Genomic DNA, 26,018 nt, shown 5'->3' with positions numbered 1-26,018 from the left:
CTCACACAGAACCTCATTACACACACACACAGCCTCACACAGGACCTCATTACACACACACACACACACACAGCCTCACACAGAACCTCATTACACACACACACACAGCCTCACACAGAACCTCATTACACACACACACAACCTCACACAGAACCTCATTACACACACACACAGCCTCACACAGAACCTCATTACACACACACACACACAGCCTCACACAGGACCTCATTACACACACACACACACAGCCTCACACAGAACATCATTACACACACACACAGCCTCACACAGAACCTCATTACACACACACACAGCCTCACACAGGACCTCATTACACACACACACACACACACACAGAACCTCATTACACACACACACAGCCTCACACAGGACCTCATTATACACACACACACACACACACACACACACACACACACACACAGCCTCACACAGAACCTCATTTGACACACACACAGCCTCACACAGAACCTCATTACACACACACACACACACACACACACACAGCCTCACACAGGACCTCATTATACACACACACACACACACACACACACACACACACAGCCTCACACAGAACCTCATTACACACACAGCCTCACACAGAACCTCATTACACACACACACAGCCTCATACAGAACCTCATTACACACACACACACACACAGCCTCACACAGAACCTCATTACACACACACACACGTCTCACACAGAACCTCATTACACACACACACAGCCTCACACAGAACCTCATTACACACACACACACACAGCCTCACACAGAACCTCATTACACACACACACACAGCCTCACACAGAACCTCATTACACACACACACAACCTCACACAGAACCTCATTACACACACACACAGCCTCACACAGAACCTCATTACACACACACACACACACAGCCTCACACAGGACCTCATTACACACACACACACACAGCCTCACACAGAACATCATTACACACACACACAGCCTCACACAGAACCTCATTACACACACACACAGCCTCACACAGGACCTCATTACACACACACACACACACACACAGAACCTCGTTACACACACACAGCCTCACACAGGACCTCATACACACACACACACACACACACACACACAGCCTCACACAGAACCCTCATTTGACAACACACAGCCTCACACAGAACCTCATTAACACACACACACACACACACACAGCCTCACACAGGACCTCATTATACACACACACACACACACACACACAGCCTCACACAGAACCTCATTACACACACACACACAGCCTCACACAGAACCTCATTACACACACCACATGGTCTCAAGGGAATATTATGGTGTTGATCTCTTGACATGGAGTTCCACAGAGACTTTAGTGTTGTCCTCTTAGGTAGTGAGATAGTAACAGGACACCAGCTGTATAGGTAGTGTAGCTGGGGGTCTACAGGACACCAGCTGTATAGGTAGTGTAGCTGGGGGGTCTACAGGACACCAGCTGTATAGGTAGTGTAGCTGGGGGGTCTACAGGACACCAGCTGTATAGGTAGGTGTGCTGGGGGTCTACAGACACCAGCTGTATAGGTAGTGTAGCTGGGGGGGTCTACAGGACACCAGCTGTATAGGTAGTGTAGCTGGGGGGTCTACAGGACACCAGCTGTATAGGTAGTGTAGCTGGGGGTCTACAGGACACCAGCTGTATAGGTAGTGTAGCTGGGGGTCTACAGACACCAGCTGCATAGGTAGTGTAGCTGGGGGGTCTACAGGACACCAGCTGTATAGGTAGTGTAGCTGGGGGGTCTACAGGACACCAGCTGTATAGGTAGTGTAGCTGGGGGTCTACAGGACACCAGCTGTATAGGTAGTGTGCTGGGGGGTTCTACAGGACACCAGCTGTATAGGTAGTGTAGCTGGGGGTCTACAGGACACCAGCTGTATAGGTAGTGTAGCTGGGGGTTACAGGACACCAGCTGTATAGGTAGTGTAGCTGGGGGTCTACAGGACACCAGCTGTATAGGTAGTGTAGCTGGGGTCTACAGGACACCAGCTGTATAGGTAGTGTAGCTGGGGGTCTACAGGACACCAGCTGTATAGGTAGTGTAGCTGGGGGTCTACAGACACCAGCTGTATAGGTAGTGTAGCTGGGGGTCTACAGACACCAGCTGTATAGGTAGTGTAGCTGGGGGTCTACAGACACCAGCTGTATGGTAGTGTAGCTGGGGGTCTACAGGACACCAGCTGCATAGGTAGTGTAGCTGGGGGGTCTACAGGACACCAGCTGTATAGGTAGTGTAGCTGGGGGGTCTACAGGACACCAGCTGTATAGGTAGTGTAGCTGGGGGTCTAGGACACCAGCTGTATAGGTAGTGTAGCTGGGGGGTCTACAGGACACCAGCTGTATAGGTAGTGTAGCTGGGGGTCTACAGGACACCAGCTGTATAGGTAGTGTAGCTGGGGGGTCTACAGGACACCAGCTGTATAGGTAGTGTAGCTGGGGGTCTACAGGACACCCAGCTGTATAGGTAGTGTGGCTGGGGGGTCTACAGGACACCAGCTGTATAGGTAGTGTAGCTGGGGGTCTACAGACACCAGCTGTATAGGTAGTGTAGCTGGGGTCACAGGACACCAGCTGTATAGGTAGTGTAGCTGGGGGGTCTACAGGACACCAGCTGTATAGGTAGTGTAGCTGGGGGGCTCACAGGACACCAGCTGTATAGGTAGTGTAGCTGGGGGTCTACAGGACACCAGCTGTATAGGTAGTGTAGCTGGGGGGTCTACAGGACACCAGCTGTATAGGTAGTGTAGCTGGGGGGTCTACAGGACACCAGCTGCATAGGTAGTGTAGCTGGGGGGGTCTACAGGACACCAGCTGTATAGGTAGTGTAGCTGGGGGGGGTCTACAGACACCAGCTGTATAGGTAGTGTAGCTGGGGGTCTACAGGACACCAGCTGTATAGGGTAGTGTAGCTGGGGGGTTCTACAGGACACCAGCTGTATAGGTAGTGTAGCTGGGGGGTCTACAGGACACCAGCTGTATAGGTAGTGTAGCTGGGGGGTCTACAGGACACCAGCTGTATAGGTAGTGTAGCTGGGGGGTCTACAGGACACCAGCTGTATAGGTAGTGTAGCTGGGGGTCTACAGGACACCAGCTGTATAGGTAGTGTAGCTGGGGGGGGGTCTACAGGACACCAGCTGTATAGGTAGTGTAGCTGGGGGTCTACAGGACACCAGCTGTATAGGTAGTGTAGCTGGGGGGTCTACAGGACACCAGCTGTATAGGTAGTGTAGCTGGGGGGTCTACAGGACACCAGCTGTATAGGTAGTGCGCTGGGGGGTCTACAGGACACCAGCTGTAGTAGGTAGTGTAGCTGGGGGTCTACAGGACACCAGCTGTATAGGTAGTGTAGCTGGGGGGTCTCACAGGACACCAGCTGTATAGGTAGTGTAGCTGGGGGGTCTACAGGACACCAGCTGTATAGGTAGTGTAGCTGGGGGTCTACAGACACCAGCTGTATAGGTAGTGTAGCTGGGGGTCTACAGGACACCAGCTGTATGTAGTGTAGCTGGGGGGGTCTACAGGACACCAGCTGTATAGGTAGTGTAGCTGGGGGTCTACAGGACACCAGCTGTATAGGTAGTGTAGCTGGGGGGGTTTAAGACACCAGCTGTATAGGTAGTGTAGCTGGGGGGTCTACAGGACACCAGCTGTATAGGTAGTGTAGCTGGGGGGTCTACAGGACACCAGCTGTATAGGTAGTGTAGCTGGGGGTCTACAGGACACCAGCTGTATAGGTAGTGTAGCTGGGGGGTCTACAGGACACCAGCTGCACAGGTAGTGCAGCTGGGGGGGTCTACAGGACACCAGCTGTATAGGTAGTGTAGCTGGGGGGGTTCTACAGGACACCAGCTGTATAGGTAGTGTAGCTGGGGGGGTCTACAGGACACCAGCTGTATAGGTAGTGTAGCTGGGGGGTCTACAGGACACCAGCTGTATAGGTAGTGTAGCTGGGGGGTCTGCAGGACACCAGCTGTATAGGTAGTGTAGCTGGGGGGTCTACAGGACACCAGCTGTATAGGTAGTGTAGCTGGGGGTCTACAGGACACCAGCTGTATAGGTAGTGTAGCTGGGGGGTCTACAGGACACCAGCTGTATAGGTAGTGTAGCTGGGGGTCTACAGGACACCAGCTGTATAGGTAGTGTAGCTGGGGGGTCTACAGGACACCAGCTGTATAGGTAGTGTAGCTGGGGGGTCTGCAGGACACCAGCTGTATAGGTAGTGTTGCTGGGGGGTCTACAGGACACCAGCTGTATAGGTAGTGTAGCTGGGGGGTCTACAGGACACCAGCTGTATAGGTAGTGTAGCTGGGGGTCTACAGGACACCAGCTGTATAGGTAGTGTAGCTGGGGGGGTCTACAGGACACCAGCTGTATAGGTAGTGTAGCTGGGGGGGGTCTACAGGACACCAGCTGTATAGGTAGTGTAGCTGGGGGTCTACAGGACACCAGCTGTATAGGTAGTGTAGCTGGGGGGGTCTACAGGACACCAGCTGTATAGGTAGTGCAGCTGGGGGGTTCTACAGGACACCAGCTGTATAGGTAGTGTAGCTGGGGGGGTCTACAGGACACCAGCTGTATAGGTAGTGTAGCTGGGGGGTCTACAGGACACCAGCTGTATAGGTAGTGTAGCTGGGGTCTACAGGACACCAGCTGTATAGGTAGTGTAGCTGGGGGGTCTACAGGACACCAGCTGTCTAGGTAGTGTAGCTGGGGTCTACAGGACACCAGCTGTATAGGTAGTGTAGCTGGGGGTCTACAGGACACCAGCTGTATAGGTAGTGTAGCTGGGGGGTCTACAGGACACCAGCTGTATAGGTAGTGTAGCTGGGGGTCTACAGGACACCAGCTGTATAGGTAGTGTAGCTGGGGGTCTACAGGACACCAGCTGTATAGGTAGTGTAGCTGGGGGGTCTACAGGACACCAGCTGTATAGGTAGTGTAGCTGGGGGTCTACAGGACACCAGCTGTATAGGTAGTGTAGCTGGGGGTCTACAGGACACCAGCTGTATAGGTAGTGTAGCTGGGGGTGTTCAGGACACCAGCTGTATAGGTAGTGTAGCTGGGGGGTCTACAGGACACCAGCTGTATAGGTAGTGTAGCTGGGGGGTCTACAGGACACCAGCTGTATAGGTAGTGTAGCTGGGGGGTCTACAGGACACCAGCTGTATAGGTAGTGTAGCTGGGGGGTCTACAGGACACCAGCTGTATAGGTAGTGTAGCTGGGGGTTCTACAGGACACCAGCTGTATAGGTAGTGTAGCTGGGGGGTCTACAGGACACCAGCTGTATAGGTAGTGTAGCTGGGGGGTCTACAGGACACCAGCTGTATAGGTAGTGTAGCTGGGGGTCTACTAGTCTTACCACGGTTATAACTATTTTTACTACGGTTATAACTAGTCTTACTATGGTTATAACTAGTCTTACCACATTATAACTAGTCTTACCACGGTTATAACTAGTCTTACCACATTATAACTAGTCTTACCACGGTTATAACTAGTCTTACTATGGTTATAACTAGTCTTACTATGGTTATAACTAGTCTTACCACGGTAATAACCGCCAGGTCCTTCTGGAAGGTTCTCTCTGTGGTGAGAAGCTCCTTGGCGATGAAGTAGGCCTTGTCAGTCGGGAACTTCTGGAAGAAAGAGAGAGAAAATGTTAGAGAGAGCAAGAGTCCAACGCAACATTAATACCCTCAAACACCAAGATGGTGTAAACAACATATTAGCCTTTCTTGTATTTTCTTTCAATCCAAGCATATATCCCGCTTCAGCTAACCGTCGTAAAATCTCCTTAGAAATGAGGTGTTTTTGGTGTGACAGTTATATGCCTACTATGATATGCTATTACTAGACCCCTGGTTGTATGGTCTAGTGCCGACCCCCCTCTCTCCGGCAGCACTAGACCCCTGGTTGTATGGTCTACTGTGGTCCTCTGTAGCTCAGCTGGTAGAGCACGGCGCTTATAACGCCAAGGTAGTGGGTTCGATCCCTGGGACCACCCATACACAAAAAAATGTATGCACGCATGACTGTAAGTCGCTTTGGATAAAAGCGTCTGCTAAATGGCATATTATTATTATTATTATTACTGCCGATCCCCCTCTCTCCGGCAGCACTAGACCCCTGGTTGTATGGTCTACTGCCGATCCCCCTCTCTCCGGCAGCACTAGACCCCTGGTTGTATGGTCTACTGGCAGCTTTACTTCCAGAAGAGGACATTTCCAGACAAGGTTGAGCTTATTTCTGCCAGCCTGTTCTGCCCACCCAGCTTCAGCTGCCACTGCTCCTTACAGACTATCCCCAGCCTGGTAAAGAGGGATACCACTGCTCTGTGGTCCATATAGGGTTAGTATATATATATATATATATATTATATATATACTATGAAAAGCCAACTGAGAGACCTGAGCCCTAGGACCATACGTCGGGACTACCGGCCGTGGTGACTCCTTGCTGTCCCCAGTCCGCCTGGCCTTGCTGCTATTCCAGTTTCAACTGTTCTGCCTGCGGTTATGGAACCCCTACCTGTCCCAGACCTGCTGTTTTCAACTCTTAATGATCGGCTGAAAAGCCAACTGAGATTTATTCCTGATTATTATTTGACCATGCTTGTCACTTATGAACATTTTTGAACATCTTGGCATGGTTCTGTTATAATCTTCACCCCACAGCCAGAAGAGGACTGGCCACCCCCTCATAGCCTGGTTCCTCTCTAGGTTTCTTCCTAGGTTTTCGCCTTTCTAGGGAGTTTTTCCTAGCCACCGTGCTTCTACACCTGCATTACTAGCTGTTTGGGGTTTTAGGCTGGGTTTCTGTATAGCACTTCGAGATATTAGCTGATGTAGGGCTATATAAAATAAAATTGATTGATTGATTGATTGATAGGGTGGTATTTAGGTTGTGTAATCTGGTCTGGGGCTTCTGGGCATAATGTGACTGACTACTGTCCTCTGGGGGCTCCTAGACTAACAAAGTAGAGCAGTACTGTCCTCTGGGGGCTCCTAGACTAACAAAGTAGAGCAGTACTGTCCTCTGGGGGCTCCTAGACTAACCAAGTAGAGCAGTACTGTCCTCTGGGGGCTCCTAGACTAACAAAGTAGAGCAGTACTGTCCTCTGGGGGCTCCCTAGACTAACAAAGTAGAGCAGTACTGTCCTCTGGGGGGCTCCTAGACTAACAAAGTAGAGCAGTACTGTCCTCTGGGGGCTCCTAGACTAACAAAGTAGAGCAGTACTGTCCTCTGGGGGCTCCTAGACTAACAAAGTAGAGCAGTACTGTCCTCTGGGGCTCCTAGACCAACAAAGTAGAGCAGTACTGTCCTCTGGGGGCTCCTAGACTAACAAAGTAGAGCAGTACTGTCCTCTGGGGGCTCCTAGACTAACAAAGTAGAGCAGTACTGTCCTCTGGGGGCTCCTAGACTAACAAAGTAGAGCAGTACTGTCCTCTGGGGGGCTCCTAGACTAACAAAGTAGAGCAGTACTGTCCTCTGGGGGCTCCTAGACTAACAAAGTAGAGCAGTACTGTCCTCTGGGGGCTCCTAGACTAACAAAGTAGAGCAGTACTGTCCTCTGGAGGCTCCTAGACTAACAAAGTAGAGCAGTACTGTCCTCTGGAGGCTCCTAGACTAACAAAGTAGAGCAGTACTGTCCTCTGGAGGCTCCTAGACTAACAAAGTAGAGCAGTACTGTCCTCTGGGGGCTCCTAGATACCCCCTAACCAAGTAGAGCAGTACTGTCCTCTGGGGGCTCCTAGACTAACAAAGTAGAGCAGTACTGTCCTCTGGAGGCTCCTAGACTAACAAAGTAGAGCAGTACTGTCCTCTGGAGGCTCCTAGACTAACAAAGTAGAGCAGTAATGTCCTCTGGAGGCTCCTAGACTAACAAAGTAGAGCAGTACTGTCCTCTGGAGGCTCCTAGACTAACAAAGTAGAGCAGTACTGTCCTCTGGGGGCTCCTAGACTAACAAAGTAGAGCAGTACTGTCCTCTGGAGGCTCCTAGACTAACAAAGTAGAGCAGTACTTCCTCTGAGGCTCCTAGACTAACAAAGTAGAGCAGTACTGTCCTCTGGAGGCTCCTAGACTAACAAAGTAGAGCAGTACTGTCCTCTGGAGGCTCCTAGACTAACAAAGTAGAGCAGTACTGTCCTCTGTCCTCTAGACTGCATCGCTCTCTCAAGAGTATGGGGACATGTCCTGTATCTTAGATGCCCACCCTCCCTCCCTCTCCCTCCCTCCCTCCTCCCTCCCTCTCCCTCCCTCCCTCCCTCCCTCCCTCTCCACCCCCTCCTCCCTCCCTCCCTCTCCCACCTCCCTCCTCCACTCTCCCACCTCCTCGACCCTCCCTCCCCCACGCTCCCCCTCCCTCTCCCCCACCCTCCTCGACCTCCTCCCTCTCCCTCCCCACCCTCCCTCCCTCCCCCCCCCCTCCCTCTCCTCCCTCCCCCCACCCTCCCTCTCTCCCTGAAAGACAAACCTTCCTCCGAATCTCGTCCCGTCATCAGTACGGACGTAGCCAGCGTCGGTGAGCAGGGGGAATGTGAGGGGGAAGGAATGGCGTTGATGGGCGAGGGCTGGTGTCCGTTGGGGCTCTGACCCGGGCCGAGGGGGAAAGTCTTTCTGCCCGTTCACCACCACTGGAGGGCTGGCCAAGGGGCAGTCAGAGACCACCACTGGAGGGCTGGCCAAGGGGCAGTCAGAGGGACCAGAGCTGCCTGAGACCACACCTGGAGGAAAGGAGGGGACAGGAGCGAGTCAGAGCTGCATTCAACCTATCAAAACACTCCTCACTTGAAGTGTACTGCCATTACGTCTGACTGAAGCTTTTCAGTCCGGACAAACATTATCATCACGCAGCCAAAATTGCAATAAAATTCAAGTAAAGAACAATCTTAAGAGGAAATAAAGGTTGAAAAGGTTCAATGTAAAGTGTGGAGTCGTGTTCAATGGTAGAGATAGGAGCTACTACACTGATGGTAGAGATAGGAGCTACTACACTGATGGTAGAGATAGGAGCTACTACACTGATGGTAGAGATAGGAGCTACTACACTGATGGTAGAGATAGGAGCTACTACACTGATGGTAGAGATAGGAGCTACTACACTGATGGTAGAGATAGGAGCTACTACACTGATGGTAGAGATAGGAGCTACTACACTGATGGTAGAGATAGGAGCTACTACACTGATGGTAGGGATAGGAGCTACTACACTGATGGTAGGGATAGGAGCTACTACACTGATGGTAGGGATAGGAGCTACTACACTGATGGTAGGGATAGGAGCTACTACACTGATGGTAGAGATAGGAGCTACTACACTGATGAAGATAGGAGCTACTACACTGATGGTAGAGATAGGAGCTACTACACTGATGGTAGAGATAGGAGCTACTACACTGATGGTAGAGATAGGAGCTACTACACTGATGGTAGAGATAGGAGCTACTACACTGATGGTAGAGATAGGAGCTACTACACTGATGGTAGAGATAGGAGCTACTACACTGATGGTAGAGATAGGAGCTACTACACTGATGGTAGAGATAGGAGCTACTACACTGATGGTAGAGATAGGAGCTACTACACTGATGGTAGAGATAGGAGCTACTACACTGATGGTCTATTGAACTGTTGTTATCCCTGGAGACAATCCACGTCTGGTGACTCCCTCTGAACAAGGCAAGGAGGAATGGTCCTCCCTGCGTGGAGTTTATGTTCATTTATATTTACGAGTAAAGTACGTTGTCTACTAGTTCAGTGTCCTGCGCCTGACTCCGTCCGCTACACCCTGACGCCTGACTCCGTCCTACCGCTACACACTGACGCCTGACAGAAACACGCACCACAAATGGAGTCAGCAGGTACTTTCATTCCTTCCGGATCAGTGGAGGAACGCGTCCAGCAGCAAGCGACCATGATACAGACTCTCGGCACAGCCATGGATGGCGCGTTGAACAACATGGAGCGATGGGAGAGAGGGGTTTTCCCTACACCTCCTCCAACTACACAACCACCCACACCGCTGTCCACCCCTTCGTCACCTGGGTCCAGTGGGATTCGGCTCTCGCTCCCGAGGGCATATGACGGTCCAGCTGCCGGGTGCCAGGGTTTCCTGCTCCAGGTAGAGCTCTACCTGGCGACCATCCACCCGGCTCCCTCGGGATACGAGAGCGTTTCCGCCCTCATCTCCTGTCTGTCGGGGAGAGCGCTCGAGTGGGCCAACGCCGAGTGGGGAGGAATAGACGCGGCGTCGGTGCGCTATGAAGATTTCACCCGCCGCTTCCGGGCGGTATTCGGTCATCCACCGGAGGGGAGAGCGGCGGGGGAACGTCTGTTCCACCTCAGACAGGGGATGAGGAGCGCTCAGGACTTCAGGACCCTGGCAGCCAGCGCGGGATGGAATGAGAGGGCCCTGAATGACCACTACCGATGCAGCCTACGGGAGGACGTTCGTCGGGAGCTGGCCTGCAGGGACACCACCCTTAACCTGGACCAGCTGGTGAATTTATCTATACGGCTGGATAACCTGTTGGCCACCCGCGGATGTCCGGATCGGGGTCCGTCCATTCCATCCTCCAGCACCTCCGACCCTACACCGATGGAGCTCGGAGGTGCTGCTCTCAGGGAGACCGGAAGGAGGGCCGTCTCCGGTACCAACTGTGGCCGCAGAGGACACGCTGCTGGTCGGTGCTGGGGAGGGTCTTCAGGGAGTCGAGGCAGCAGGCAGAGCACTGGTAGACCATCCCAGGTGAGTAGGCACCCGACTCACCCAGAGCTCCCTGTTGCGCACATGTGTATTGACATCGAATTTCCTGAGTTTTCCCCGCATTCCCAGCATAAGGTGCTCGTAGATTCAGGCGCAGCTGGGAACTTTATTGATCGTATGTTTCCCCGTAGATTAGGGATTCCTATTGTTCCAGTTGTTGTGCCCTTCCCTGTACACGCCTTAAATAGTCGCCCTTTAGGGTCAGGCCTGATTAGGGAGGTCACAGCTCCACTCTGGATGAAAACGCAGGAGGGTCATGAGGAGAGAATTAGTCTCTTTCTGATCGATTCTCCTGCATTCCCAGTGGTGTTGGGGCTTCCCTGGTTAACCTTTCATGACCCCACGATTTCATGGCAACAGAGGGCTCTCAAGGGATGGTCACGTCATTGCACAGGGAGGTGTGTAGGTGTTTCCATAGGGGCAACTACGGTGGAAAGTCCAAACCAGGTCTCCACTATGCACATTCCCCCCGAATATGCCGATTTGGCTCTCGCCTTCTGTAAAAAGAAGGCGACTCAATTACCACTCCATCGACAGGGGGATTGTGCGATAAATCTCCAGGTAGGCGCTGCACTTCCCAGGAGTCACGTGTATCCTCTGTCACAGGAAGAGACGGCGGCTATGGAAACATATGTCTCTGAATCTCTGGGACAGGGATACATTCGGCCTTCCACTTCCCCTGCCTCCTCGAGTTAATTTTTTGTGAAGAAGAAGGATGGAGGTTTACGCCCGTGCATTGACTACCGTGGTCTCAATCAGATCACTGTTAAGTACAGTTATCCACTACCTCTCATTGCTAGTGTGACGGAGTCATTGCACGGGGCACGCTTCTTCACCAAATTGGATCTCAGGAGCGCGTACAACCTGGTGCGTATCCGGGAGGGGGACGAGTGGGAGACGGCATTCAGTACCACCTCTGGGCACTATGAGTACCTCGTCATGCCGTACGGGTTGATGAATGCTCCATCAGTCTTCCAATCCTTTGTTGATGAGATTTTCAGGGACCTGGACGGACAGGGTGTAGTGGTGTATATAGATGACATTCTCATATACTCCGCTACACGAGCCGAGCATGTGTCCCTGGTGCGTAAAGTGCTTGGACGACTGTTGGAACATGACCTGTACGTCAAGGCGGAGAAATGTCTGTTCTTTCAACAGTCCATCTCCTTCCTAGGGTACCACCTGTCCGCGTCAGGGGTGGAGATGGAGAATGACCGCATTTCGGCCGTGCGTAATTGGCCGACTCCAACCACGGTTAAGGAGGTGCAGCGATTCTTAAGGTTTGCCAACTACTACCGGAGGTTTATCCGGGGCTTTGGTCAGGTAGCGGCTCCCATTACCTCCTTGCTGAAGGGGTTAGGGTTAGGGTTAGGTGCGCTAACCCAGACCGGTGCGACTGCAGTGGTCAGCTGAGTACTGTCACGGATTCAGCCGAGGCTGCCCCTCCTCCTTGCTCGGGCAGGCTTCGGCATTCGTCGTCACCGGAGTACTAGCTGCCACCGATCGATGTTTCTGTGTTCTACTTGTTTTGTCTTCATTGTACACACCTGGTTCCCATTATGTCCATGATTTGTTCCCTATTTAACCCTCTGGCTCCCACTGTGTTGTGTGCCTGTTTGTTCTATGTTTGGTGTTATCGACTGGCGGGATTTGTCCTCCCTGCGTGGAGATTATGTTCATTTATATTTACGAGTAAAGTACGTTGTCTACTAGCTCTGGGTCCTGCGCCTGACTCCGTCCGCTACACACTGACGCCTGACAATGTCTCAGTTCTGTTTCATTCAGTCTTTCTTCCTCTCTATACACGACCTCTGGCATTGTGTTTCTGTGCTCTGATGATCTGACGACCGAAGGCTCAGCCAAAATAAATAGAAAATTGTGCATTCGTCCTGAGTGTGTGGAGACTCCTTGTGATGTCAGTACTACCCTTTATCTAACCCTAACCCATTCATCCTGAGTGTGTGGAGACTCCTTGTGATGTCAGTACTACCCTTTATCTAACCCTAACCCATTCATCCTGAGTGTGTGGAGACTCCTTGTGATGTCAGTACTACCCTTTATCTAACCCTAACCCATTCATCCTGAGTGTGTGGAGACTCCTTGTGATGTCAGTACTACCCTTTATCTAACCCTAACCCATTCATCCTGAGTGTGTGGAGACTCCTTGTGATGTCAGTACTACCCTTTATCTAACCCTAACCCTAACCCATTCATCCTGAGTGTGTGGAGACTCCTTGTGATGTCAGTACTACCCTTTATCTAACCCTAACCCTAACCCATTCATCCTGAGTGTGTGGAGACTCCTTGTTGATGTCAGTACTACCCTTATCTAACCCTAACCCATTCATCCTGAGTGTGTGAGACTCCTTGTGATGTCAGTACTACCCTTTATCTAACCCTAACCCATTCATCCTGAGTGTGTAGAGACTCCTTGTGATTTCAGTACTACCCTTTATCTAACCCTAACCCCTAACCCATTCATCCTGAGTGTGTGGAGACTCCTTGTGATGTCAGTACTACCCTTTATCTAACCCCTAACCCATTCATCCTGAGTGTGTGGAGACTCCTTGTGATGTCAGTACTACCCTTTATCCAACCCCTAACCCATTCATCCTGAGTGTGTGGAGACTCCTTGTGATTTCAGTACTACCCTTTATCTAACCCTAACCCCTAACCCATTCATCCTGAGTGTGTGGAGACTCCTTGTGATGTCAGTACTACCCTTTATCTAACCCTAACCCATTCATCCTGAGTGTGTGGGGACTCCTTGTGATGTCAGTACTACCCTTTATCTAACCCTAACCCATTCATCCTGAGTGTGTGGGGACTCCTTGTGATGTCAGTACTACCCTTTATCTAACCCTAACCCTAACCCATTCATCCTGAGTGTGTGGAGACTCCTTGTGATGTCAGTACTACCCTTTATCTAACCCTAACCCTAACCCATTCATCCTGAGTGTGTGGAGACTCCTTGTGATGTCAGTACTACCCTTTATCTAACCCTAACCCTAACCCATTCATCCTGAGTGTGTGGAGACTCCTTGTGATGTCAGTACTACCCTTTATCTAACCCTAACCCATTCATCCTGAGTGTGTGGAGACTCCTTGTGATTTCAGTACTACCCTTTATCTAACCCTAACCCATTCATCCTGAGTGTGTGGAGACTCCTTGTGATGTCAGTACTACCCTTTATCTAACCCTAACCCATTCATCCTGAGTGTGTGGAGACTCCTTGTGATGTCAGTACTACCCTTTATCTAACCCTAACCCATTCATCCTGAGTGTGTGGAGACTCCTTGTGATGTCAGTACTACCCTTTATCTAACCCTAACCCATTCATCCTGAGTGTGTGGAGACTCCTTGTGATTTCAGTACTACCCTTTATCTAACCCTAACCCTAACCCATTCATCCTGAGTGTGTGGAGACTCCTTGTGATGTCAGTACTACCTTTATCTAACCCCTAACCCATTCATCCTGAGTGTGTGGGGACTCCTTGTGATGTCAGTACTACCCTTTATCTAACCCTAACCCATTCATCCTGAGTGTGTGGGGACTCCTTGTGATGTCAGTACTACCCTTTATCTAACCCTAACCCTAACCCATTCATCCTGAGTGTGTGGAGACTCCTTGTGATGTCAGTACTACCCTTTATCTAACCCTAACCCTAACCCATTCATCCTGAGTGTGTGGAGACTCCTTGTGATGTCAGTACTACCCTTTATCTAACCCTAACCCTAACCCATTCATCCTGAGTGTGTGGAGACTCCTTGTGATGTCAGTACTACCCCTTTATCTAACCCTAACCCTAACCCATTCATCCTGAGTGTGTGGGAGACTCCTTGTGATGTCAGTACTACCCCTTTATCTAACCCTAACCCCTAACCCATTCATCCTGAGTGTGTGGAGACTCCTTGTGATGTCAGTACTACCCTTTATCTAACCCTAACCCTAACCCATTCATCCTGAGTGTGTGGAGACTCCTTGTGATGTCAGTACTACCCTTTATCTAACCTAACCCATTCATCCTGAGTGTGTGGGAGACTCCTTGTGATGTCAGTACTAGCCTTTATCTAACCCTAACCCATTCATCCTGAGTGTGTGGAGACTCCTTGTGATTTCAGTACTACCCTTTATCTAACCCTAACCCTATTCATCCTGAGTGTGTGGAGACTCCTTGTGATGTCAGTACTACCCTTTATCTAACCCTAACCCATTCATCCTGAGTGTGTGGAGACTCCTTGTGATTTCAGTACTACCCTTTATCTAACCCCTAACCCATTCATCCTGAGTGTGTGGAGACTCCTTGTGATTTCAGTACTACCCTTTATCTAACCCTAAATCTAACCCATTCATCCTGAGTGTGTGGAGACTCCTTGTGATGTCAGTACTACCCTTTATCTAACCCTAACCCTAACCCATTCATCCTGAGTGTGTGGAGACTCCTTGTGATTTCAGTACTACCCTTTATCTAACCCTAACCCTAACCCATTCATCCTGAGTGTGTGGAGACTCTTGATCTCCTGCACCTCTCAACACACACCAGTCAAACCCACCTAGCTCGGTTTCAATCTCACCAGACCACTGCATCACAGAGACGACCCAGGTATGCCCAGGTAGACCCAGGTATACATTCACTTCAGTACAGGAGTTAGTTCAACTCCTGTCTTTAACTAGTGCACCGTGAGTGACAGGCAGAACAGTGGAACACAGTAGAGAGAGACAGAGGAAACAGCCAGTAGAGAAGGACAACACTGGAACAGAAACTGATCAACATACTTTCAGAGGAAGAGAAGCAGAGGAAAGTATCACACTGAATATAGTCAGATTTCTTTATGCAAAACAGTGAAGGCAGAAAAACACCATTCAAAAGCATAGAGGCTTTGAAAATAGTCTGATTTCGTTCCAATGTTTTTAAAGCAAAATATGTTTTGTCAGAGAATGTAATCATCTTGTTTACATGCCAGGAGTCAAGCCAAGCAGACAGCAATGAGACGTCCATCTTGTTTACATGTCAGGAGTCAAGCCAAGCAGACAGCAATGAGACATCCATCTTGTTTACATGTCAGGAGTCAAGCCAAGCAGACAGCAATGAGATGTCCATCTTGTTTACAGGAGTCAAGCCAAGCAGACAGCAATGAGACGTCCATCTTGTTTACATGCCAGGAGTCAAGCCAAGCAGACAGCAATGAGACGTCCATCTTGTTTACATGTCAGGAGTCAAGCCAAGCAGACAGCAATGAGATGTCCATCTTGTTTACAGGAGTCAAGCCAAGCAGACAGCAATGAGACATCCATCTTGTTTACATGCCAGGAGTCAAGCCAAGCAGACAGCAATGAGACGTCCATCTTGTTTACAGGAGTCAAGCCAAGCAGACAGCAATGAGACGTCCATCTTGTTTACATGTCAGGAGTCAAGCCAAGCAGACAGCAATGAGACATCCATCTTGTTTACATGTCAGGAGTCAAGCCAAGCAGACAGCAATGAGACATCCATCTTGTTTACATGTCAGGAGTCAAGCCAAGCAGACAGCAATGAGACATCCATCTTGTTTACATGTCAGGAGTCAAGCCAAGCAGACAGCAATGAGACATCCATCTTGTTTACATGTCAGGAGTCAAGCCAAGCAGACAGCAAAGAGACGTCCATCTTGTTTACAGAGTCAAGCCAAGCAGACAGCAATGAGACGTCCATCTTGTTTACAGGAGTCAAGCCAAGCAGACAGCAATGAGACGTCCATCTTGTTTACAGGAGTCAAGCCAAGCAGACAGCAATGAGACGTCCATCTTGTTTACATGCCAGGAGTCAAGCCAAGCAGACAGCAATGAGACGTCCATCTTGTTTACAGGAGTCAAGCCAAGCAGACAGCAATGAGACGTCCATCTTGTTTACAGGAGTCAAGCCAAGCAGACAGCAATGAGATGTCCATCTTGTTTACAGGAGTCAAGCCAAGCAGACAGCAAAGAGGCGTCCATCTTGTTTACATGTCAGGAGTCAAGCCAAGCAGACAGCAATGAGACGTCCCATCTTGTTTACATGTCAGGAGTCAAGCCAAGCAGACAGCAATGAGACGTCCCATCTTGTTTACATGCCAGGAGTCAAGCCAAGCAGACAGCAAAGAGGCGTCCATCTTGTTTACATGTCAGGAGTCAAGCCAAGCAGACAGCAAAGAGGCGTCCATCTTGTTTACAGGAGTCAAGCCAAGCAGACAGCAATGAGACGTCCCATCTTGTTTACATGCCAGGAGTCAAGCCAAGCAGACAGCAAAGAGGCGTCCATCTTGTTTACATGTCAGGAGTCAAGCCAAGCAGACAGCAAAGAGGCGTCCATCTTGTTTACAGGAGTCAAGCCAAGCAGACAGCAATGAGACGTCCATCTTGTTTACATGCCAGGAGTCAAGCCAAGCAGACAGCAATGAGACGTCCATCTTGTTTACAGGAGTCAAGCCAAGCAGACAGCAATGAGACGTCCATCTTGTTTACATGTCAGGAGTCAAGCCAAGCAGACAGCAATGAGATGTCCATCTTGTTTACAGGAGTCAAGCCAAGCAGACAGCAATGAGGCGTCCATCTTGTTTACATGCCAGGAGTCAAGCCAAGCAGACAGCAATGAGACGTCCATCTTGTTTACAGGAGTCAAGCCAAGCAGACAGCAATGAGACGTCCATCTTGTTTACAGGAGTCAAGCCAAGCAGACAGCAAAGAGACGTCCATCTTGTTTACAGGAGTCAAGCCAAGCAGACAGCAATGAGGCGTTCATCTTGTTTACATGCCAGGAGTCAAGCCAAGCAGACAGCAATGAGACGTCCCATCTTGTTTACATGCCAGGAGTCAAGCCAAGCAGACAGCAATGAGACATCCATCTTGTTTACATGTCAGGAGTCAAGCCAAGCAGACAGCAAAGAGACGTCCATCTTGTTTACAGGAGTCAAGCCAAGCAGACAGCAAAGAGGCGTCCATCTTGTTTACATGCCAGGAGTCAAGCCAAGCAGACAGCAATGAGACGTCCCATCTTGTTTACATGCCAGGAGTCAAGCCAAGCAGACAGCAAAGAGGAAGGTGGGGTCAGACAGACTGGATCCTGACTAATCCAAACTACTGTTTGGTATTTCACCAACTGTAAGTGTATTGGTTTATATGATACAGTATAATGGTTTACTAAAATGGAACTCGTCAACAAACTACAAGTCTAAAGTGCGTATCAAAAACAAGCCCCCCTCACGATAGAAAAGTTATTGCGATATAAATCATTGTAATCTAGATTTAGAAGGCTGATTGGTTAAAGTAATGATTTTAACACCTCACACTGCCATCATCATCTAACATGCCAGTCTGTCTCAGCCACTTCTAAAACAGTGTCACTGTGGACAAGCACTTGGCCCCAGACAACAAGACAAAGCCACGAAAGCAACAAACAAAAACTAGCCCTCGTTCCAAAACCTTTCAACGGCAGCATCAACAAACCAACAGAAACAAGGACCTGGAGCTCTCTAAACTTCATCAACACACCAACAGAAACAAGGACCTGGAGCTCTCTAAACTTCATCAACACACCAACAGTAACATCAGTAGTACCAAGGACCTGGAGCTCTCTAAACTTCATCAACACACCAACAGTAACATCAGTAGTACCAAGGACCTGGAGCTCTCTAAACTTCATCAACACACCAACAGTAACATCAGTAGTACCAAGGACCTGGAGCTCTCTAAACTTCATCAACACACCAACAGGAACATCAGTAGTACCAAGGACCTGGAGCTCTCTAAACTTCATCAACACACCAACAGTAACATCAGTAGTACCAAGGACCTGGATCTCTCTAAACTTCATCAACACACCAACAGTAACATCAGTAGTACCAAGGACCTGGAGCTCTCTAAACTTCATCAACACACCAACAGTAACATCAGTAGTACCAAGGACCTGGAGCTCTCTAAACTTCATCAACACACCAACAGGAACATCAGTAGTACCAAGGACCTGGAGCTCTCTAAACTTCATCAACACACCAACAGTAACATCAGTAGTACCAAGGACCTGGAGCTCTCTAAACTTCATCAACACACCAACAGGAACATCAGTAGTACCAAGGACCTGGAGCTCTCTAAACTTCATCAACACACCAACAGTAACATCAGTAGTACCAAGGACCTGGAGCTCTCTAAACTTCATCAACACACCAACAGGAACATCAGTAGTACCAAGGACCTGGAGCTCTCTAAACTTCATCAACACACCAACAGGAACATCAGTAGTACCAAGGACCTGGAGCTCTCTAAACTTCATCAACACACCAACAGTAACATCAGTAGTACCAAGGACCTGGAGCTCTCTAAACTTCATCAACACACCAACAGTAACATCAGTAGTACCAAGGACCTGGAGCTCTCTAAACTTCATCAACACACCAACAGGAACATCAGTAGTACCAAGGACCTGGAGCTCTCTAAACTTCATCAACACACCAACAGGAACATCAGTAGTACCAAGGACCTGGAGCTCTCTAAACTTCATCAACACACCAACAGTAACATCAGTAGTACCAAGGACCTGGAGCTCTCTAAACTTCATCACACCAACAGTAACATCAGTAGTACCAAGGACCTGGAGCTCTCTAAACTTCATCAACACACCAACAGGAACATCAGTAGTACCAAGGACCTGGAGTTCTCTAAACTTCATCAACACACCAACAGGAACATCAGTAGTACCAAGGACCTGGAGCTCTCTAAACTTCATCAACACACCAACAGGAACATCAGTAGTACCAAGGACCTGGAGCTCTCTAAACTTCATCAACACACCAACAGGAACATCAGTAGTACCAAGGACCTGGAGCTCTCTAAACTTCATCAACACACCAACAGGAACATCAGTAGTACCAAGGACCTGGAGCTCTCTAAACTTCATCAACACACCAACAGGAACATCAGTAGTACCAAGGACCTGGAGCTCTCTAAACTTCATCAACACACCAACAGTAACATCAGTAGTACCAAGGACCTGGAGCTCTCTAAACTTCATCAACACACCAACAGGAACATCAGTAGTACCAAGGACCTGGAGCTCTCTAAACTTCATCAACACACCAACAGTAACATCAGTAGTACCAAGGACCTGGAGCTCTCTAGACTTCATCAACACACCAACAGTAACATCAGTAGTACCAAGGACCTGGAGCTCTCTAAACTTCATCAACACACCAACAGTAACATCAGTAGTACCAAGGACCTGGAGCTCTCTAAACTTCATCACCACACCAACAGGAACATCAGTAGTACCAAGGACCTGGAGCTCTCTAAACTTCATCAACACACCAACAGGAACATCAGTAGTACCAAGGACCTGGATCTCTCTAAACTTCATCAACACACCAACAGTAACATCAGTAGTACCAAGGACCTGGAGCTCTCTAAACTTCATCAACACACCAACAGGAACATCAGTAGTACCAAGGACCTGGAGCTCTCTAAACTTCATCAACACACCAACAGGAACATCAGTAGTACCAAGGACCTGGAGCTCTCTAAACTTCATCAACACACCAACAGTAACATCAGTAGTACCAAGGACCTGGAGCTCTCTAAACTTCATCAACACACCAACAGGAACATCAGTAGTACCAAGGACCTGGAGCTCTCTAAACTTCATCAACACACCAACAGTAACATCAGTAGTACCAAGGACCTGGAGCTCTCTAAACTTCATCACCACACCAACAGGAACATCAGTAGTACCAAGGACCTGGAGCTCTCTAAACTTCATCAACACACCAACAGTAACATCAGTAGTACCAAGGACCTGGAGCTCTCTAAACTTCATCAACACACCAACAGGAACATCAGTAGTACCAAGGACCTGGAGCTCTCTAAACTTCATCAACACACCAACAGGAACATCAGTAGTACCAAGGACCTGGAGCTCTCTAAACTTCATCAACACACCAACAGTAACATCAGTAGTACCAAGGACCTGGAGCTCTCTAAACTTCATCAACACACCAACAGTAACATCAGTAGTACCAAGGACCTGGAGCTCTCTAAACTTCATCAACACACCAACAGTAACATCAGTAGTACCAAGGACCTGGAGCTCTCTAAACTTCATCAACACACCAACAGGAACATCAGTAGTACCAAGGACCTGGAGCTCTCTAAACTTCATCACCACACCAACAGTAACATCAGTAGTACCAAGGACCTGGAGCTCTCTAAACTTCATCAACACACCAACAGTAACATCAGTAGTACGAAGGACCTGGAGCTCTCTAAACTTCATCAACACACCAACAGTAACATCAGTAGTACCAAGGACCTGGAGCTCTCTAAACTTCATCAACACACCAACAGGAACATCAGTAGTACCAAGGACCTGGAGCTCTCTAAACTTCATCACCACACCAACAGGAACATCAGTAGTACCAAGGACCTGGAGCTCTCTAAACTTCATCAACACACCAACAGTAACATCAGTAGTACCAAGGACCTGGAGCTCTCTAAACTTCATCAACACACCAACAGTAACATCAGTAGTACCAAGGACCTGGAGCTCTCTAAACTTCATCAACACACCAACAGGAACATCAGTAGTACCAAGGACCTGGAGCTCTCTAAACTTCATCAACACACCAACAGTAACATCAGTAGTACCAAGGACCTGGAGCTCTCTAAACTTCATCAACACACCAACAGTAACATCAGTAGTACCAAGGACCTGGATCTCTCTAAACTTCATCAACACACCAACAGGAACATCAGTAGTACCAAGGACCTGGAGCTCTCTAAACTTCATCACCACACCAACAGTAACATCAGTAGTACCAAGGACCTGGAGCTCTCTAAACTTCATCAACACACCAACAGTAACATCAGTAGTACCAAGGACCTGGAGCTCTCTAAACTTCATCACCACACCAACAGGAACATCAGTAGTACCAAGGACCTGGAGCTCTCTAAACTTCATCAACACACCAACAGGAACATCAGTAGTACCAAGGACCTGGAGCTCTCTAAACTTCATCACCACACCAACAGGAACATCAGTAGTACCAAGGACCTGGAGCTCTCTAAACTTCATCAACACACCAACAGGAACATCAGTAGTACCAAGGACCTGGGAGCTCTCTAAACTTCATCACCACACCAACAGGAACATCAGTAGTACCAAGGACCTGGAGCTCTCTAAACTTCATCAACACACCAACAGGAACATCAGTAGTACCAAGGACCTGGAGCTCTCTAAACTTCATCAACACACCAACAGTAACATCAGTAGTACCAAGGACCTGGAGCTCTCTAAACTTCATCAACACACCAACAGGAACATCAGTAGTACCAAGGACCTGGAGCTCTAAACTTCATCAACACACCAACAGTAACATCAGTAGTACCAAGGACCTGGAGCTCTCTAAACTTCATCAACACACCAACAGGAACATCAGTAGTACCAAGGACCTGGATCTCTCTAAACTTCATCAACACACCAACAGTAACATCAGTAGTACCAAGGACCTGGAGCTCTCTAAACTCTAAACTTCAGGTTGTTTCAGATATGGCATTTTGTTAGAATTATTAACTATTGAAGACATTTATTGATGACATCTTTATCAGGGAACTGGTAGGAACAGCCAGGCCCTTCTTTAGATAATAACTAGTAGGAACAGGCCTAGGCCTCATGTTCACTATCTATATCAGAACAGTGGAAGTAGGGGATAGAAGAGCTGCTGCCTTCAGCTGGCTGCCAGGCTGGACCTGGGATCTGCTGCTCTGGGTGGCTGCTGCTGCTGGAGGGTAGGGCCTGCTGGCCGTTGGTGTGGCTGGCCGAGCTCACTGTAGGGTCGGCCACCGGGGCCTGGAGGGTCAGCCTGAGAGGAGAGTCTGTCTGGTCCACTGAGACACTCTGGAGAGGGGAGGGAGGAGGGAGGGAGGAAGAGGGAGGGAGGGAGAGGGAGGGAGGGAGGGGAGAGGGAGGGAGGGAGGGAGGGGGGAGGGAGGAGGGAGGAGGGAGGAGGGAGAGGGAGGGAGGGAGGGAGGGAGGGAGGAGGGAGGGAGGGAGGGAGGGAGGGAGGGAGGGAGGGGGGAGGGGAGGGAGAGGGGGGGAGGGGGGGGGGAGGGGAGGGAGGGAGGGAGGGAGGAGGGAGGGAGGGGAGAGGGGAGAGGGAGGGAGGGAGGGAGGGAGGGAGGAGGGAGGGAGGGAGGGAGGGAGGGAGGGAGGGAGAGGGGAGGGAAGGAAGGAGGGAGGGAGGGAGGCAGGGAGGCAGGGAGGGAGGAAGGAGGGAGGGAGAGGGAGGGAGGGAGGGAGGGAGGGAGGGAGGGAGGGAGGGAGGGAGGGAGGGAAGTTAAAGGGGTACTCTGCGATATCTTTGTTAAAGAGAAGTACACAGACTAACTCTATTCCTTCTCCTCTGAATCAAGAGAGAAAGGTCACAGTGATATCCTGACCTCTTTCTGCATTGTGATCTCTTTCTATCCTGGGGTGCCAGGCTGCAGGTGGACACCTTCTTACTGTGTTTCCTGATGGGGGAGAGGAGGGAGGCTCAGTCTAGGAACTGGTGAGGCAAAGGGACACAAACAAGCCTCGGGGGAAGAGAGGCTGACATTCAGACCAGACAATGTGAAGCCTCACCTTTCAAAAGGGACCTTTTGAACTCTGAGTCCTTGACGTAATCAAAAACCTGCTTCTGTGTCCGACCGCTGCAGATATAAAGAGAGACAGAAAAAGAACATGTTGGAGCATGTTGAAACACAGAGGTCTTATGAAGCAGCACAGTGAAGGGCCCTGATACAATAGGAAAGGTTGGATTGTTGTGTCCAGTATCAATCTGTTGTTGTTGCTGGTTAATGTGCATATACAAGCTCCACCCACCCAGGCTACCTAAACCTCTACAAGCTCCACCCACCCAGGCTACCTAAACCTCTACAAGCTCCACCCACTCAGGCCCCTCCTCTACAAGCTCCACCCACCCACCCTACCTAAACCTCTACAAGCTCCACCCACCCTACCTAAACCTCTACAAGCTCCACCCACCCTACCTAAACCTCTAAGCTCCACCCACCCAGGCTACCTAAACCTCTACAAGCTCCACCCACCCTACCTAAACCTCTAAGCTCCACCCACCCACCCTACCTAAACCTCTACAAGCTCCACCCACCCAGGCTACCTAAACCTCTCCAAGCTCCACCCACCCACCCTACCTAAACCTCTACAAGCTCCACCCACTCAGGCCCCTCCTCTACAAGCTCCACCCACCCACCCTTCCTAAACCTCTACAAGCTCCACCCACCCTACCTAAACCTCTACAAGCTCCACCCACCCTACCTAAACCTCTAAGCTCCACCCACCCAGGCTACCTAAACCTCTACAAGCTCCACCCACCCCTACCTAAACCTCTAAGCTCCACCCACCCACCCTACCTAAACCTCTACAAGCTCCACCCACCCAGGCTACCTAAACCTCTCCAAGCTCCACCCACCCACACTACCTAAACCTCTACAAGCTCCACCCACCCACCCTACCTAAACCTCTATAAGCTCCACCCACCCTACCTAAACCTCTACAAGCTCCACCCACCCAGGCTACCTAAACCTCTACAAGCTCCACCCACCCAGGCTACCTAAACCTCTACAAGCTCCACCCACCCACCCTACCTAAACCTCTACAAGCTCCACCCACCCACCCTACCTAAACCTCTACAAGCTCCACCCACCCAGGCTACCTAAACCTCTACAAGCTCCACCCACCCACCCTACCTAAACCTCTACAAGCGCCACCCACCCAGCCACCCTACCTAAACCTCTACAAGCTCCACCCACCCAGGCTACCTAAACCTCTACAAGCTCCACCCACCCAGCCTACCTAAACCTCTACAAGCTCCACCCACCCAGGCTACCTAAACCTCTACAAGCTCCACCCACCCAGGCTACCTAAACCTCTACAAGCTCCACCCACCCACCCTACCTAAACCTCTACAAGCTCCACCCACCCAGCCTACCTAAACCTCTACAAGCTCCACCCACCCAGCCTACCTAAACCTCTACAAGCTCCACCCACCCAGCCTACCTAAACCTCTACAAGCTCCACCCACCCAGCCTACCTAAACCTCTACAAGCTCCACCCACCCAGGCTACCTAAACCTCTACAAGCTCCACCCACCCAGGCTACCTAAACCTCTACAAGCTCCACCCACCCAGGCTACCTAAACCTCTCCAAGCTCCACCCACCCAGGCTACCTAAACCTCTACAAGCATAGCGGTTAAGAGCGTTGGGCCAGTAAACGAAAGGTCGCTGGTTCGAATCCCCTTAGCCAACTAGGTGAACAAACTGTCAACGTGCCCTTGAGCAAGGCACTTAACCCTAATTGCTCCTGTAAGTTGCTCTGGATAACAGCATCAGCTAAAATGACTAACATGTAAATATGTCCAAGCTCCACCCAAGCCTACCTAAACCTGAATGAGGACCCCCTGGTGAAGAGAACAGCTTTGGGTTGAGGCTTGGGTTCCTCCATCAGTCTGAAGAAGGCATGGTGCTCCACACAGATTTTCCAGAAGATCTTACAGCAGTCTCTACTGGCCATCCCAAACTCCAGAGTGTCCTGGTACGCACTCTGCTGCAGGGGGTACAGTGCAGGCACACAGACATCGTCGACACAGAGCAACGGTTAGAACACAGAGCTTAGCAACGGTTAGAACACAGAGCTTAGCAACGGTTAGAACACAGAGCTTAGCAACGGTTAGAACACAGAGCTTAGCAACGGTTAGAACACAGAGCTTAGCAACGGTTAGAACACAGAGCTTAGCAACGGTTAGAACACAGAGCTTAGCGACGGTTAGAACACAGAGCTTAGCGACGGTTAGAACACAGAGCTTAGCGACGGTTAGAACATAGCTTAGCGACGGTTAGAACACAGAGCTTAGCAACGGTTCGAACACAGAGCTTAGCAACGGTTAGAACACAGAGCTTAGCAACGGTTCGAACACAGAGCTTAGCAACGGTTAGAACACAGAGCTTAGCGCAACGTTAGAACACAGAGCTTAGCAACGGTTAGAACACAGAGCTTAGCAACGGTTAGAACACAGAGCTTAGCAACGGTTAGAACACAGAGCTTAGCAACGGTTAGAACACAGAGCTTAGCAACGGTTAGAACACAGAGCTTAGCGACGGTTAGAACACAGAGCTTAGCG

The 26,018-nt window shown here is 49.9% G+C and overlaps 1 long non-coding RNA gene and 1 pseudogene across 1 annotated transcript in view; both read right to left on the bottom strand.

Annotated features, from left to right (window-relative positions):
• The window catches only part of LOC121561628, a 93,505-nt pseudogene extending 70,214 nt beyond the window's left edge, over positions 1-23,291 (bottom strand).
• A 187-nt stretch (positions 23,292-23,478) lies between these two features.
• LOC123487487 overlaps positions 23,479-26,018 on the bottom strand; it is a 3,693-nt gene continuing 1,153 nt past the window's right edge. The window contains exons 2-3 of the long non-coding RNA XR_006659787.1: positions 25,278-25,444; positions 23,479-23,531 (exon numbers count right to left, since the gene is read on the bottom strand). This is a non-coding gene — a long non-coding RNA (uncharacterized LOC123487487). The remainder of the gene's footprint in view (positions 23,532-25,277; positions 25,445-26,018) is intronic.

The sequence above is a fragment of the Coregonus clupeaformis genome, unplaced genomic scaffold, assembly GCF_020615455.1.
Source record: "Coregonus clupeaformis isolate EN_2021a unplaced genomic scaffold, ASM2061545v1 scaf1725, whole genome shotgun sequence".
In the NCBI taxonomy this organism is placed as follows: Eukaryota; Metazoa; Chordata; class Actinopteri; order Salmoniformes; family Salmonidae; genus Coregonus; species Coregonus clupeaformis.
The sequence above is the reverse complement of the archived record's forward strand: the minus strand, read 5'-3'. Positions and strand labels throughout refer to the sequence as shown.